We start from the raw sequence: 13,379 nt of genomic DNA on the forward strand, positions 1-13,379 counted from the left end.
CATTGAAAAAATCTGGATCCCCCCCAAAGAAGGCTAGCTCAGGAGATCTCCTGTGTTTATGATACAGTGCAATGCTTCTGTTCCAATATGAAGTTTGAAATGTGACCTGAGCAGATTGCTTGTTACTACTACTGAAATTCCGTAAGGTCTCAGCATACTTCTAAGAAAGGATAAAAGATTTATTCAAATTCAGAACTCTTGAAGAAAGACCCCATAACAGAAACACAGAAAGAAGTGAGCAGGCAAAGATGCAAATTTGATATCTAGTAGTATAAAGGAAATATTCCCATTTTTTCAACTAGAAGAAAGCAAGATAGCAGAATTTACATAGGAAGCCCCAGGAGAAGCAGGAATTGAATCTAGGCATTCTGAATGCCAGCCAAGAGGTTCAGCTTTCCTTTGTAGTCAAGAAAAAAAATGTACGGAATAAAAAAATACCAGTGTTAATTTTCTGAGGTTTCAAAATATTCCCCATTCCATAAAAGTCAAAAGCTTTTGAAATTTTTAAAGTAAAGGCCTAAAGAATGTCTACAGCCATATTGGGTTTTTATTGACTTCTACAAAGTGAAAGGAGTTTCACCAAGGAAGTCTGACCTCTGATTTCCTCAATCTGTTGCTTTTCTGCATTCCTCAGTGCCTTTAATGGCATGGCCCTAGGATATCCACCAGGTTGCAGGCAGCATTTAGCAGCATCGTATGGCACAGACAGTTAAGCAGTATACTCTTGATAGGTATTGTCCTGATGAAAATGAGCTGTGGCAGCAAATCCCAACTTTTATCTCTCACATCCCATGCCGGCAGTCCAATCACTGGACCGTATGCTATCCTAGAGCAAATGAATCAGGGCTTCTTGTTTCTACCACAGGTGTCATCCTGTCACAAGTAGGAGCACAGTCTTAGTTGTCACAGTGGGGACAGTGAAAGTGATTTCAGATACTCTTTTAAAACTAAAAACTGAAGTCAGAAGATGCCCATCAAGCTTTGTCAATGAATAGTTTTTTTGCTTTTAATAACAGGTGTTACTAAAACCAAGTGTAGGGCATGAGGAGAGAGACAGGTTACTGCCTAATTCTTCATAATGGGTTTGAGCTGTGCAGACTCCATATCCTGCCTGGGATATGCAGAGAGGAAAAAGCTGCTGTTTATCCCTGTTGTGTGTCCTTAACACGGGGACTTGTCACTTAAGTGCTCCTTTGCTTCAGAGGAATTATAGCTGTACAGGGGTGTGAAATAGCTGTGAACAAGCAAGGAATGTGATTTAAATTGTTCTATGCAGAACTCAAACTTAGCTTGTCACTGCCTCTGTGTGTGCTTCTGTAACCGCCGTTTGTGCAGTCCCACAACAAAATGCCTGAATTATGCATTTTTACATTCCCTGGATAGCTAAACCATGTCACTGACTTCAGCTGAAGTAATTTTGACCTCATGAATGCATTACAAATGGTTTGTTAGGCGACCACCAGGGGATGCAGGAGCAGATGGCTGCTCAAACTGGAGCTTCAAGGGGATGATGATGTGATTTGGAAATATCATTGCTCCTTGTCTTCTTCTATTTAGAGGACCACTACGAAAAATGGTCCTATTTCTCCTCCTACTCTCTCGCCCCATGACAAAAAAAAAAAAAAAAAAAAACCAAAACACCCCCCCCCCCAAAAAAAAAAACCCCAAAAAAACCAAAACAAAAAAAACCCCCCCCCCAAATCAACCAACCAACCAAAATCCCGGGAGTCCTCAGCACAGAAGAGCACACAATGCCCAAATTACAAGAGATGGTTACTGTAGAGAAAAAGAGTATAGAGACTAGAAAAAGGAAAGTGACAAAACCAAGCCCAGTTACCAGAGAGACTTTGAGGAGTTAACAGCAGGCAGATATCAGAAAATCAGATCTCTGAAAATCCCCCGAAGAGGTAAGGATTTAAGTGTTTAAATCTGATGGAAGGATTTAGCAGAAAGGGTCACTGGTCTGAAAAGGTAAGAGGTGTGGAAAATCTTTCAGCAGGGAACAAAGCTGCAAAATAAATCAAGATTAGATCAAGAGTAAAACCAGGAGTTTGTAGAGAAAAAACATAGAGGAAAAACTAATATAAGAGTGAGAAGAGGAAGTTCACAGGAGGTGTAAAGAGGGGAGTTCCTATTAAATACTTCAGGCGAGATCTTCACTTTTTTGTGCAACTGGAAACAAATCCAGCAATCATTGTAGGCTGAGCCCAAAAATCTCTCTGTAACCCTGCCAAGAAATTAATAATATGAAGACTGCGCTCTTTCAAACGGAAGGATAAGATTCTGAAGAAGTCTGTAGCCTTTTTGAAGAGAGGATATAAACCAGAAATGTTTCAGGGTCCATCTTTGGCTGCTTTAAGGGAGCAAGAGGAAGTGAGCAATATTATGGACTGTGGTAAAACAGCAAATATGAAATATAGTATTTTCCTTTCAAATACCTTATTTTATGTCAAGGACACATCATAAAAAAAGGAAGAGATTAAGTCCCTGAAGAACTGAATTGGGTTGGAAAACAGTCTAAAAATACAATCTGAATCTGATGTAGACATCAAGTGACAGCACCATGATACTTCATAGCAATCTTATAGGTGAAATAAAGATGACATTTAAGTACAGGCATAAGAAGACCACAAATTTTAAGAAAAAAGTCACAAATGGATCTGATTAACACTGAAGAACAATATAAAGGAGAGAATTTCAAGTGAAAGGTGAAACATCTCAGGAAATACTAGAGACAAAACTCCTGGAAATGGATATAATAAAATGAATTTTCTGAGGCTGAGAGGAAAGCCCTGGTGCAATTGTATCAGAGAAGTGAGGCAAGATGCCAGTCTTCAACAAATATATCACAGAGCCACAGCTTCACCCATGTTCTCAGTCAAGAACCTTCCACTGGTGCCTTGAGAAAAGGCTAGCAACCCCTCTCTAGAGGAGGCCTAGGGAAACTGAGTTTTTATTCTCTTTTCTACAGTAAGGAATATTTGCATTCCTGGATGATGACAAGGGGAATGGATTAAACAGTCAGGATGTGTTGACAGAGAATTAAATTAAGGTTAATTGTGACTTCCATCAGAAATTTTATGGCACTAATATACACTAGAAAATGCTTTGAAACCAAAAAGAGTGAAATCACAATACATTGTCAAGACCTAGAGGAAAGTCAGATCTTCACTAGCTCTTTTAAAGAATGAAATATCTATTAAAATAAAATCTGTACTGTTGGATAATCAATGTTATATAAATATTTGTAACCCTTAAGCTGAGAGAAAAAGAGTCATACTTTGAAAATATAATTTTAAAAAAGAATAAAATAATAGTGGTGGAATGATAGAACCAAGGAAAACTATTTTTATAAAATTTCAAAGATCTGGATGAAAGAGAACTTTCCAAAATGTAGAGTAGTAGTTTCCTGCCATTTTGCCATTACAAGAAAAAAACCCCCAAAACATATAAAGACACTGAAATTGAGCATTTATGCTTTCTTGAGTGGGAGTGGGATGTGGCAATTTTACTGGCTCAATATATTGAGTCTCTTAAAAATCGAGTTGCTAGATGAAGGAGGTAGGTGCTTCTGTTCAAATGTTACCTAAAGGAAATTTTTTTTAATCCTGTCTTGAATATTTCCTCTTTCATTTCTTTGTAAATCTCTAGTTTTCTTACAGCTTGCAGGAAAGAGGAAGTTAACTTCCTGGGGCAATTTTAATGAAGTCCTAGGTTCACCTGACAAGAGCTCAGGATAGATGAGTACTGTCCAGAACAGCATATTTAGAAAGGCTACAAGTTTGTTAAGAGCAATGGATCAGAATAAGACTTGGAGGGTGATGAATCATAATTTTTGAAACTCCATTTACTCTTTCATACTATATACTACATGTATCTTATAATATCTTGAAGGATAATACATATACTTCAGTGTCTTGCTATATCAACTGACCACTAAATTTATTGCAGTCATCTCATATAGTCTGAAGTACTTCCTGATAGATTTGATCTGGGAAGCTTTTTGCATTCAGCCAAGATGATATTCACAGAGAGCAAAGGTGGTGCCTTTATGTGACCAATTAAAAGTAGAACAACTAGAGAATGAGTCTCAGGAATATTTAGAAGCCAATGGTAAAAGTCACATTTAAAAAATGGAATGTGTGCTGGTAAGAAAAAGAATAAAGAGGCATTGCTGTCCATAAAGCTTTCACCCAGAATCCAAGATGAACAATACTTAATAAACACCTGTTTTGGAGAGAAAGGAATGGATTACTTAAAAAATCTAAGATAAGTGAGGAAGTAGTCCAGGCTACTGACTGAGGCTGAGATTTACAAAAACTTTAAATAGATTTCTTACTCCTATATTAAATGGGCATTTCGTATTATTAGACCAGGAGGAAATGTTGCTTCTCTTTGAAGGGAAACAGGGAGAAATATAGCATGCAAAGAGAAGAGAGTGTATGGCAACTATTTTTATAGGTTTTCTGCCAGAATATTTTCAGATTGAGAAATGAGTACTCTACAAGTGACTATGCAGTACATACTATATATAGTACAAACTATAAAGTGTTTGCAATCTTACTTGTTAAGATTGTTTTAGAATAACTGTGTACAGCAAAATGAATATCTCAAACAGCTATATTGTGTTGCAACATTTCCCTGCACACTCAACATTTCTCTGCACACCCAAAAAATGTGCACTCAGTTAAAAGGGAGGATCAATGAAAATTAGAGTATCAGTTGGATATCAACTGGGTACCAATATCAAATGGAAGATATATTTTAAAAGTTTTCATGGGAAGCAGATGAAAATGTTCTGCTTTAGGCAAGAACTCTGTAACTTCCAAAGAGAAATTTTGCCCTCAGAGGTAATAGACGTAATTGAGGTGAGGCACAAATGCAGACTGTTCACATCCAGGAAGAAGAATCTATAGTGTTAAGTTTCTTAAGTTCGAGGTATTCAAACTGATGACAATTATAAACAGTTATTAAATACATAATACCACTTCAGTATCATTGTCTCTGTGACTAATTTTGTGACATGTTGACAGCCTTGCACAGCCCTGGATTTACTGTGGCCATCCATCTGTTGTCCTCCTGAGGACTGGGATACTCCTATGTGTGACCTGCCTACTCTAACAGTGGGGAAGGAGACTGTCTGGGCCACTCTCCTTGAGGCTCTCCTGATTCTCTTGGGAAAGCATCATCACAGAGCAGAACTTGCGTGCATGTAGCCACTGGAAGCCAGAAGGGAAAGGTAGAGTGGAAAGGCTTTTCTGGGGAAAGGATTGTTCTGTGCCCCAGCTGGTGGAGAGGAGGTATTTACTGCGCATTCAGCCACCAGCTGAGCTTGGACTACCTAGGCATGGAGGCTTCTACTGAAAGAAGACCCTTTCCAATTACCTCTAGAACCCCACTGACCTCTCATTCAAAAATCTTGGCATCACTATGATACTGTTAATGGGAAGAAGTATTATGAAGGACTCAACCTTGCAGTCCATAAATGAATGCTGCCCTGAGGGGAGCTCACTACTGGATGGGAAAAAAGATGTTAGGTTGAATTCCTATGGAGGAAGAAAAGAAGAGAGACAGATAAAGAGAAGTAACAGATCCTCACCTTTCTAGGCAAGTAAAAGTTCATTATGCAATTTGCCTAAACTAGCCTTTTGTTTTAATATTAAAAAAAAATTTAAAAATGAACAACCCCCCCCCCAACTTTTGGTTTTTTTTTTTCCCATGTAAGGTGCTTGTATCACATTAATTTCTTCTTACTATTTCCGTTTTAAACCTCTAATACTTTTAACTCCATGTAATTCCTGTGCACTCACTTCTGTTTGGCCACCATTACAATTTGCTTGTATTTTAGTCTCCCAATGACTTTTTAAAATGTCAACTTGTATTTCTACTTTGCACTCTAAAGAGTGTCCTCCTGCAGTCTATCAGACCCTTCTTAGGGGGGTGTAAACAGCTAGCAAGGGCAAGTGATAGCAAAATGCAGTTAGCAGTAATTATCCCAGAGAGTGGTAATACCTTGGGCCTGTTCCAAACTTGCAGACAGGCAGCCGAAGTCCCAGCTAGTCATAGCCTTTAGAAAAAGATTGTATACGCTTGAGCAAAAACTCTGTATGAGCACTGCAGTGTGGGACAGGTTCTTGGAATAGTTTCCTGTGGAAAATTTCATTGCTAGTGCACACTGTCTTCAGTCCAAAGTATCCATGGCAATGTAAAATATGTTGCAGCTTTAGTATGGAGAGAGAAGTTGAGGCTGGATTGAAGACAGTTTAAACAGGAAATTCACATTTCAAAACGCTGTATATGTGAAACAACTCCTTTTTCACTGGATTCTGTCGCAGAGGCTGCTGTTGTTTAGCTTGCCTTCTTATTATTTGCTTTTAAAATAGCCTATATATTTACAAAGGCTCAGTCTACATACAAGCCTCATTTAACGTCCATTTGCTACCATTTGCACCACATTACAAACTCATTTACAAAGTGAATGTGAAAACAAATGTGACCCCTATGGAAAGCCTCGCTGAGCCCGTGTGTGATTGCAGCCGTATGTAACAGCTCATAAATGGTGTCGGCTGGAGACTCTGTTTAAGTACTACAGCACAGGAGCTTGTCATTTCCGTAACCAGATTGCAGCATCTGTATTTCTCTTGCCCCCTTTCCTGGCGCTGTTAAACCCGAGAATTCTTTCTAGAGCAGTCATCCTAAAAGCCAAATAGCTCCTCTGGAACAGTTCGCAATGCTGTCATCTTTAAAATATGCCATTGTGCTGTAAAGCACTCTTAAGGGCTGCAGTGTTCTGGCTTGTGTACTGACACCGAAGTACAGAGGAAAATCAAACGCACAGTCTCCAAAATAGTTGCACTGGCAGGTGAGCAGTAGGAGCAAAGTCAGAATCTGAGCAAATAAATTCTTCTGTTCTCACCCATCACACAGGAACTCACCATTTTCCATCTCCAGACACATTCATTATCTGTGCCCACGCCCCAGCTCCATTCCAGCACAGTCAGGTATGTGCCTCTGGAGGACGGAAGATAACAGTAACACTCGTGCACTTATCAGTGCCTATGAAACGCTGCAAAGTGCTTGAGTTCAGGATTCAGTCACGCTGCCAAGGGTTAAGGCCTTTCTTCAAGGTCGTTCCCTTAGATACAGGAGCCCAGCAAAAGAAGCATCACTTGCCTTGCAATCAAGCAGCTTCAAAACAAAAGCATCAAAAACAACCTTCCATGTAAACAACATTGGTCACTTTTGGATAATAATTTATTTGTTTTTTGTCTAAATCTTGAACTTGATTCATGGAGTGTGAATTCTGAGAGACACCCATTGTTGCTGAGCAGCACTGACTCACCTCAAACATCAAAAATTATGAAAATGTAAAGGATTTGAGGAAAACTGATCCCAACAGTTAAGAGCAGGAGACCTGCCTACAGTTACGTGTGTTTATTCACTAGAAACTGTCATCTAGAAGAGGAAAAACAAAGCCAAGAGAATGAGTGCGACTAAATTTGATTAAAGACTTACTATCTAGTATGCAGCTTAGATTCACACTGCTTGTGTGAATCTCCATATATATTTTTTTTACTGCCCATTCAACAGATATGACATATATTCAGTGCACTTAAAGTATATAGAAGTACTCCTACTAAGCCCACTGGACTGAAATTTGAGGTGATGAGTGAAAAACAAATGTACACAGCCAAATTAGGGATAATAAGCATATTGCTGTATTTTCTCATAACAAATGCCCTGTGAGTATCAGTAGCCTGAGATCATCAGATGGGAATTGGACTCCTAGTTTAATGGCAGATGCTTCCAGTTATCAGGAATCCTCCCATGGAGCAACCTGCTAAGTTTTCATCTGATGCTTTTCTCATATTCATAGACAAAATACAAAGTCAGTCTTGTGGTTTTATGGCTGAATATAAGTTCTCTGTTTTGCTGCCTTTTGTGTAGGACTCTTTCTTTTCCAGTCAGAATTTTCAATAGGCCCACTCCTTACAGAGAATGCAGTAAAGACTCCCACTGTCTTCACAGCTAAAATTTGATATAGTGCTTATAAAACTTGAAAAAAAAGCAAGTATATTTCCAGTTATAAAAAGAAATGTGCAGAGAAATTCCTTTAATTTTCCATTTCTGCTAGATGGGCGTGTAAACTCTGTTTGACTGTTACACACAGAAGGCAAAAAAAATCTGCCAGAGGATAATATTATACATAAATTTCCAGTAAGTATTTGCATAAAGTCTTTCACATAATAGTCTCTAATATAGTTAGGAAAAGTCATAAATCTTTCATTTTCTGTCTGCTGGCTGAATTGTTTTCTCTTTTATTCTTGTTGCTCTGAAATTTTTTAAGACGTAATGTCATCTCATCTATCATACACTGATGGTGAGCCTAGTGAAGTTTGAATTTTGCTGTTTGTTTTTTTAAAATTTATCTGTAGTTTTTGACACTTCATAGGCATTGTCTTTTCACCTCTTCCACTGATTGGGATGAAAAATATGGGAATTATTCTGTTGTTGAGTTCAGTTGAAAGAAAGAAATGATTGCTTACATCACTTCTCAGTTTTCTCTAAAATGAAGATGTATTGAGGTAGGTGAAAATATTTGTGGGTAAGGGAGACATGCAACGGCTGGCTGAATTTCTTTGAACTTCAGTCTGGTGGTATTTTGAGGTTAATGTTAAGGGTTAGACCAGTTCTTGCATTATTCAAATAAGTTTGCCTGTCCTTAATAGAGCTCTTGAAGCAGACAATTCAGTGTGATATGACAACTGTCTAAAATTATTCCAGGATAAGAGAGATTTAATTTTTTGCAAAAGCAGACAAAAGGTATGTGTTTCATGTTTGGAAATGTGATTTTTTTTTAGAAGAATTTGATTTGAAAGTAGGACACTACTTTTTCAAAAGATTAATTAGTTTATAATGAGAAAGATAACATCCCATGAGCCAAACTGATGTCAAGTGTTGCATTATAGATCCAAGAGTCACAACTCTGAGACAGAACAGATAATCCTGTGATGTGAGAAAATAGAGCTGGAACAAATGTATGACACACTATGGGAGTGCTCACAGATATTTGTGATCCAAAGAAGTACATGTATTTAAACACTTTCTTGCTTTTTTTCCCCTGAATTTTCTTTGCTACTTTTCCAAAATCAACTTAGTTTTGAAACAGTCCTTATCTCCTTGCTTGATTAAACAGAGGTAGAAGGTCTGGCATAAATTTTTTGAAGACAGAGTTGTAGCTATAGTGATCAGATCTGGAAGATTGGTTTTAGAAATTTTTGTTTGGAAGATGCAAACTTGGAAAGCAAACAGGAAGAGAACAGTTATTGAAGGGAAATTAAGAATGGTGATGGCAGTACCATGTTTTATAACTGAGATCAGTGTGACCTTTTAATGACTTCTTTTAAACCACAGACAATGTTCTGGATTTTAAATGGCACCTGCTTTCCCTAGTATGATTGGAGGTAAAAATGGGGTTTTTTGGTAAAGTGAAACATGTTTCAATTTTTATGGTAAGTTCTAGTGTTTGTTATTTTATCTAATAAAACGTAACAAATACAGGACCTGATCCAGGAAATATTTAGTCTTACAGGAAGGTTTATATAAGTAACTGCATCCAGTTCTCCTATACATTTAGCTGTGCTGAAACTCAGACTACTCTGAATAAATTATTTTAAAAGGTGAGCCTGGAAAATGTCTTCAAACTAAATATTTTTGGGGTGTGAAAATGCAAAAGAAAGAAAGAAGCCACAGTTTAAATTCACAGAAAAAAAGAGCGTATTTACTCTTCAGAAAGCATTTTCATAGCTGTATTAGCAACATTTGGAACAACCACCACATGTCTAATATCTTGGGAAATCTGAGCACACTCTTCCTGCTTTTTCTGCCAGAAGGAGTGACATAACAAGAACCTTCTGCATAGCTTTCCATTTTAAGCCTAATTTCCATTTTCTTTGTTTATGGTAATGGTCACACACTCTGGCAGTCACAAAAATACTAAAATCACATCAGTCTGTAAATCAAAATACTTCTGTTTCAGGGTCGGTTGTTTCTAGCTCTCTTTGCTATTTTCAACCTCCCTAATATTTGCAGGGGACAGTTTTTTTGTCTTCCCAGCCCCCTTTTTTCTCCCTCCACTCACATAATTAAGCCATGAACTCGGGCAAGCAAGGACAAGGTGGAAGTACTGTCCAAACATCCCATCATCAGCACCAGTCATTTTAATGAAATAACATGCTGTTGGATTGAATGCATCCTATGACAGCCTATCTAAGAATGCCTGTCTGCCCTACAGAAGACTCGTACTTTAAAAAAAAAAAAAAAAGGAAAAGCCTTTAACCAGCCTAAGGGGTAGAAAGAGAAAAGAAAGGAGAGAATATTAGATAGAGCTAGCAAAAGAAAGGAGTTGCTTGAAGAGCTGAATAGACACAGAGAAAAATAAGCCACCAAATGTGAATGAAAGGGACTTCAGTGTATGTCAGAGAAAGAAAAGGAGAGGGGGGAAGCACTGGCACCAAAAGAAAAGAAGAGAGTGATAATGGACAAAATCCCTATGTACTATTTCTTAGCAAAGTACACCAGGAGCAAAAGCCAAAGCTATATAGGGTCTATATATAAACTTCTCAAATTACCAAAAAGAAATACTAGTCTTGCTCTGCATGGTGATAGGGAAAACTGTTAAAAGTTTTTGGATCTGGATTTTCACACCTCGCTGCATTAGGCTAACAAACTTTATACTATGACCAACATCATAACACATGATTGAAAAGAAGGAGGAAAGGTTAAAAGGCAGCTGTTGCAATGGGGGAGTTAGAAAGATCATGTTAAGAAGGAAGTTGGAAATATCTTTGTGCACAGGTATGCATACATATGCATCTGTAGTGTTGTTCCAAAACACCCATCAAGACTTCTGACCCGAGAACTAGAATGTGTGACACTGCAGTCATAGTGACTATTAAATTAAGCAAGCACTTTTTCCCTGACTTTGCCCTCTCATGGCACTGTTCACCTATGTAATCATGTAATTAGTATTGTCTAAACTATTGACTGAGACCCTTAGAAAATGACTGCCTCTGTAAGGCTTGGGCTGGACCTCATGGAGTAGTTTCTGAGGCCTTTAGACATCTGTGGGCCACTGGAGAGATAAAAATAAAAATATAAAAGGACACCTGCACTAGTATCTAGCACACTCCCGGAATTCCCCTGAATCTTACCAGTGTGAAGGCCTGTCATCTGACTTTATCTCTGATTTCTTACACTCCCTAAGTGCTTACAGAACAAAATCAAATGATAGCATGACTTGAAATGTCATCTCTATGTAGGTAATGCTTTTTCAAATATATCATAAAAGGGAATTAAAGGACAGCATCAATGTATTTTGGGGATACAAAAAGAAAGAAATTTCACAGGACTTCAGAGCAGATGATTGTATAACGAGAAGTCACTGACTCATGCTAAAAAAGGAAAATTTAGGCTGCACATTGGGAAAGCTTTTTGTCAGTGATGTTTTTGGATCTTTAAAATAGTCCCTGTTGAGAATAAATGCTGGCTTTGGATGTCTAATTTCCTGAAAGAAGGGTGAGCTCTTCACTTGGTCTCTCTGCTCTTTGCTCTTTGAAAAGGCCCTTCCCTCTGGGCAAGGGAGAAGGCCTGCAAGGACCAAAAGAGAGCAATGGTCAGGTAGGGATGGGGTGGGGAAGAAAGATACCATCCCTGAGCCACAGTAGGGTTCCTGGCAGGGTTGTAGCTTGTGTTACTGAAAAAAATTTCCTTTACAAAAAGTGCTTTCCACTGAAAAATGTGACTTCAATAAATTCCCAGTAATTTCTGATATGACACATTCTCCATCTGCCTCCCAGTGCAAAAATTTCCTAATGCTTGATACTGTTGCCTGACTGTCCTAAAGTACTTAAGATGACTTAAAGCTATTTACACAATCGTTTCTGGCTTCTATGTAGTTCTTTTGTTTAAACCTACTTTCATTGGGAAGGAAAGCTCCCATTGTGATTCAAGGATGTGTACTTCTGACCTCCATACCATGCAAAATCATGGGATTTATGCTATAGGATACATAGGTAAATAATAGAGCTTTTATAGAAGGGTGTCATATCAAAATGCTTCCGGAAGAACCATGCAATATCACATTGCCAGTTTATAGCAGCTGGGGAAAAATATCTACAAAAATATAATCCTTTTTTTGCTCTGTTTCTTTTATTCTTTCTGAAATATCTGCCACTGGCTACTGTCACAACTATTGAACTAAGTGGCCTTTAGACTCTGCAGTCATATTCATCTGTCAGATAATTTAGAAATGTGTGGCTTTTATCCTTGGTAGGGTATGGTCATTGATTTTGATTCACTGCGATTTTGAGATGCAAAGAATTTCATTTGAAAGTTCTTAATGAAGATTTTGCTGTGCTGCCTTACTCAGCTTAACTTTGTTCCCATTACCAGTTTCTTATATTCCTAATTTCTGGGGCAGTATTTTCCTTCTTCCTGCTGTTTTTGTCCATTCTAAAGTGCAATATAAGTATTTAAATGGGAAAGGGGGGAAAACCAATCTATGACGGGGAAGGGAAGCTTTTATTTGCTGAGAGTTTAATAGATCCTTTCAAACAGTAACACAGACTTTAGTGTTACACAGAAATAATGCAAATATATGTGTGTGTGTGTGTGTGTATGTGTGTGTGTGTGTGTGTGTGTGTGTGTGCAACCATAGATGTAAAAATGGTGCTGGACCCATCTGCTGTGCTGGTAGCATTGTAAGTCACCTTTGCTCCAGAGTATTTGACAAGGAACATCAGATGGGAGTTTCTCCACTGTCCCAAGGTTATTTTCTTCTGCTTCCTTAGGCCATGGAAATTTCACAAAGCTCTCAGGTCCTTCAGCAGTTAGCCAAATCTGGACTGAACAGGCTGTTCAGTCACTAATTCACTAATGCCAGCAGCGGAGAATTGCTAATAGGTTGCTTGTGCACTACTCCTGTTGATTCACCAGTGGCGTCAAACTAAGCTAAAAGACCAGAAGCTGTTGCCACCTCCCTATAAATCACAATATCATAGAGATTTGGGTTAGAAAGGACATTAAAAGTTATCTAGTTACAACCCACTCCCCCCTCCCGCCCTACCCTCACCACAGGCAGGAACACCTTTCACTAGACCAGTCTTCTCAGAGCCTCATCCAGCCTGGCCTTGAACACTTCTGGAAATGGGGCATCCACAGCTTCTCTGGGCAACCTGTTCCAGTGTCTCAGCACCCTCACAATAAAGAATTCCTTCCTGATATGTAATCTAAACCTCCTCTCTCAGTTCGAAGCTATTCCCCTTGTCCAGTCACTACATGCCCTTGCAAAAACTCTCTCTCTGTCTTTCTTGTAGGCT

The sequence above is a fragment of the Geospiza fortis genome, unplaced genomic scaffold (genome assembly GCF_000277835.1).
Source record: "Geospiza fortis unplaced genomic scaffold, GeoFor_1.0 scaffold219, whole genome shotgun sequence".
In the NCBI taxonomy this organism is placed as follows: domain Eukaryota; kingdom Metazoa; phylum Chordata; class Aves; order Passeriformes; family Thraupidae; genus Geospiza; species Geospiza fortis.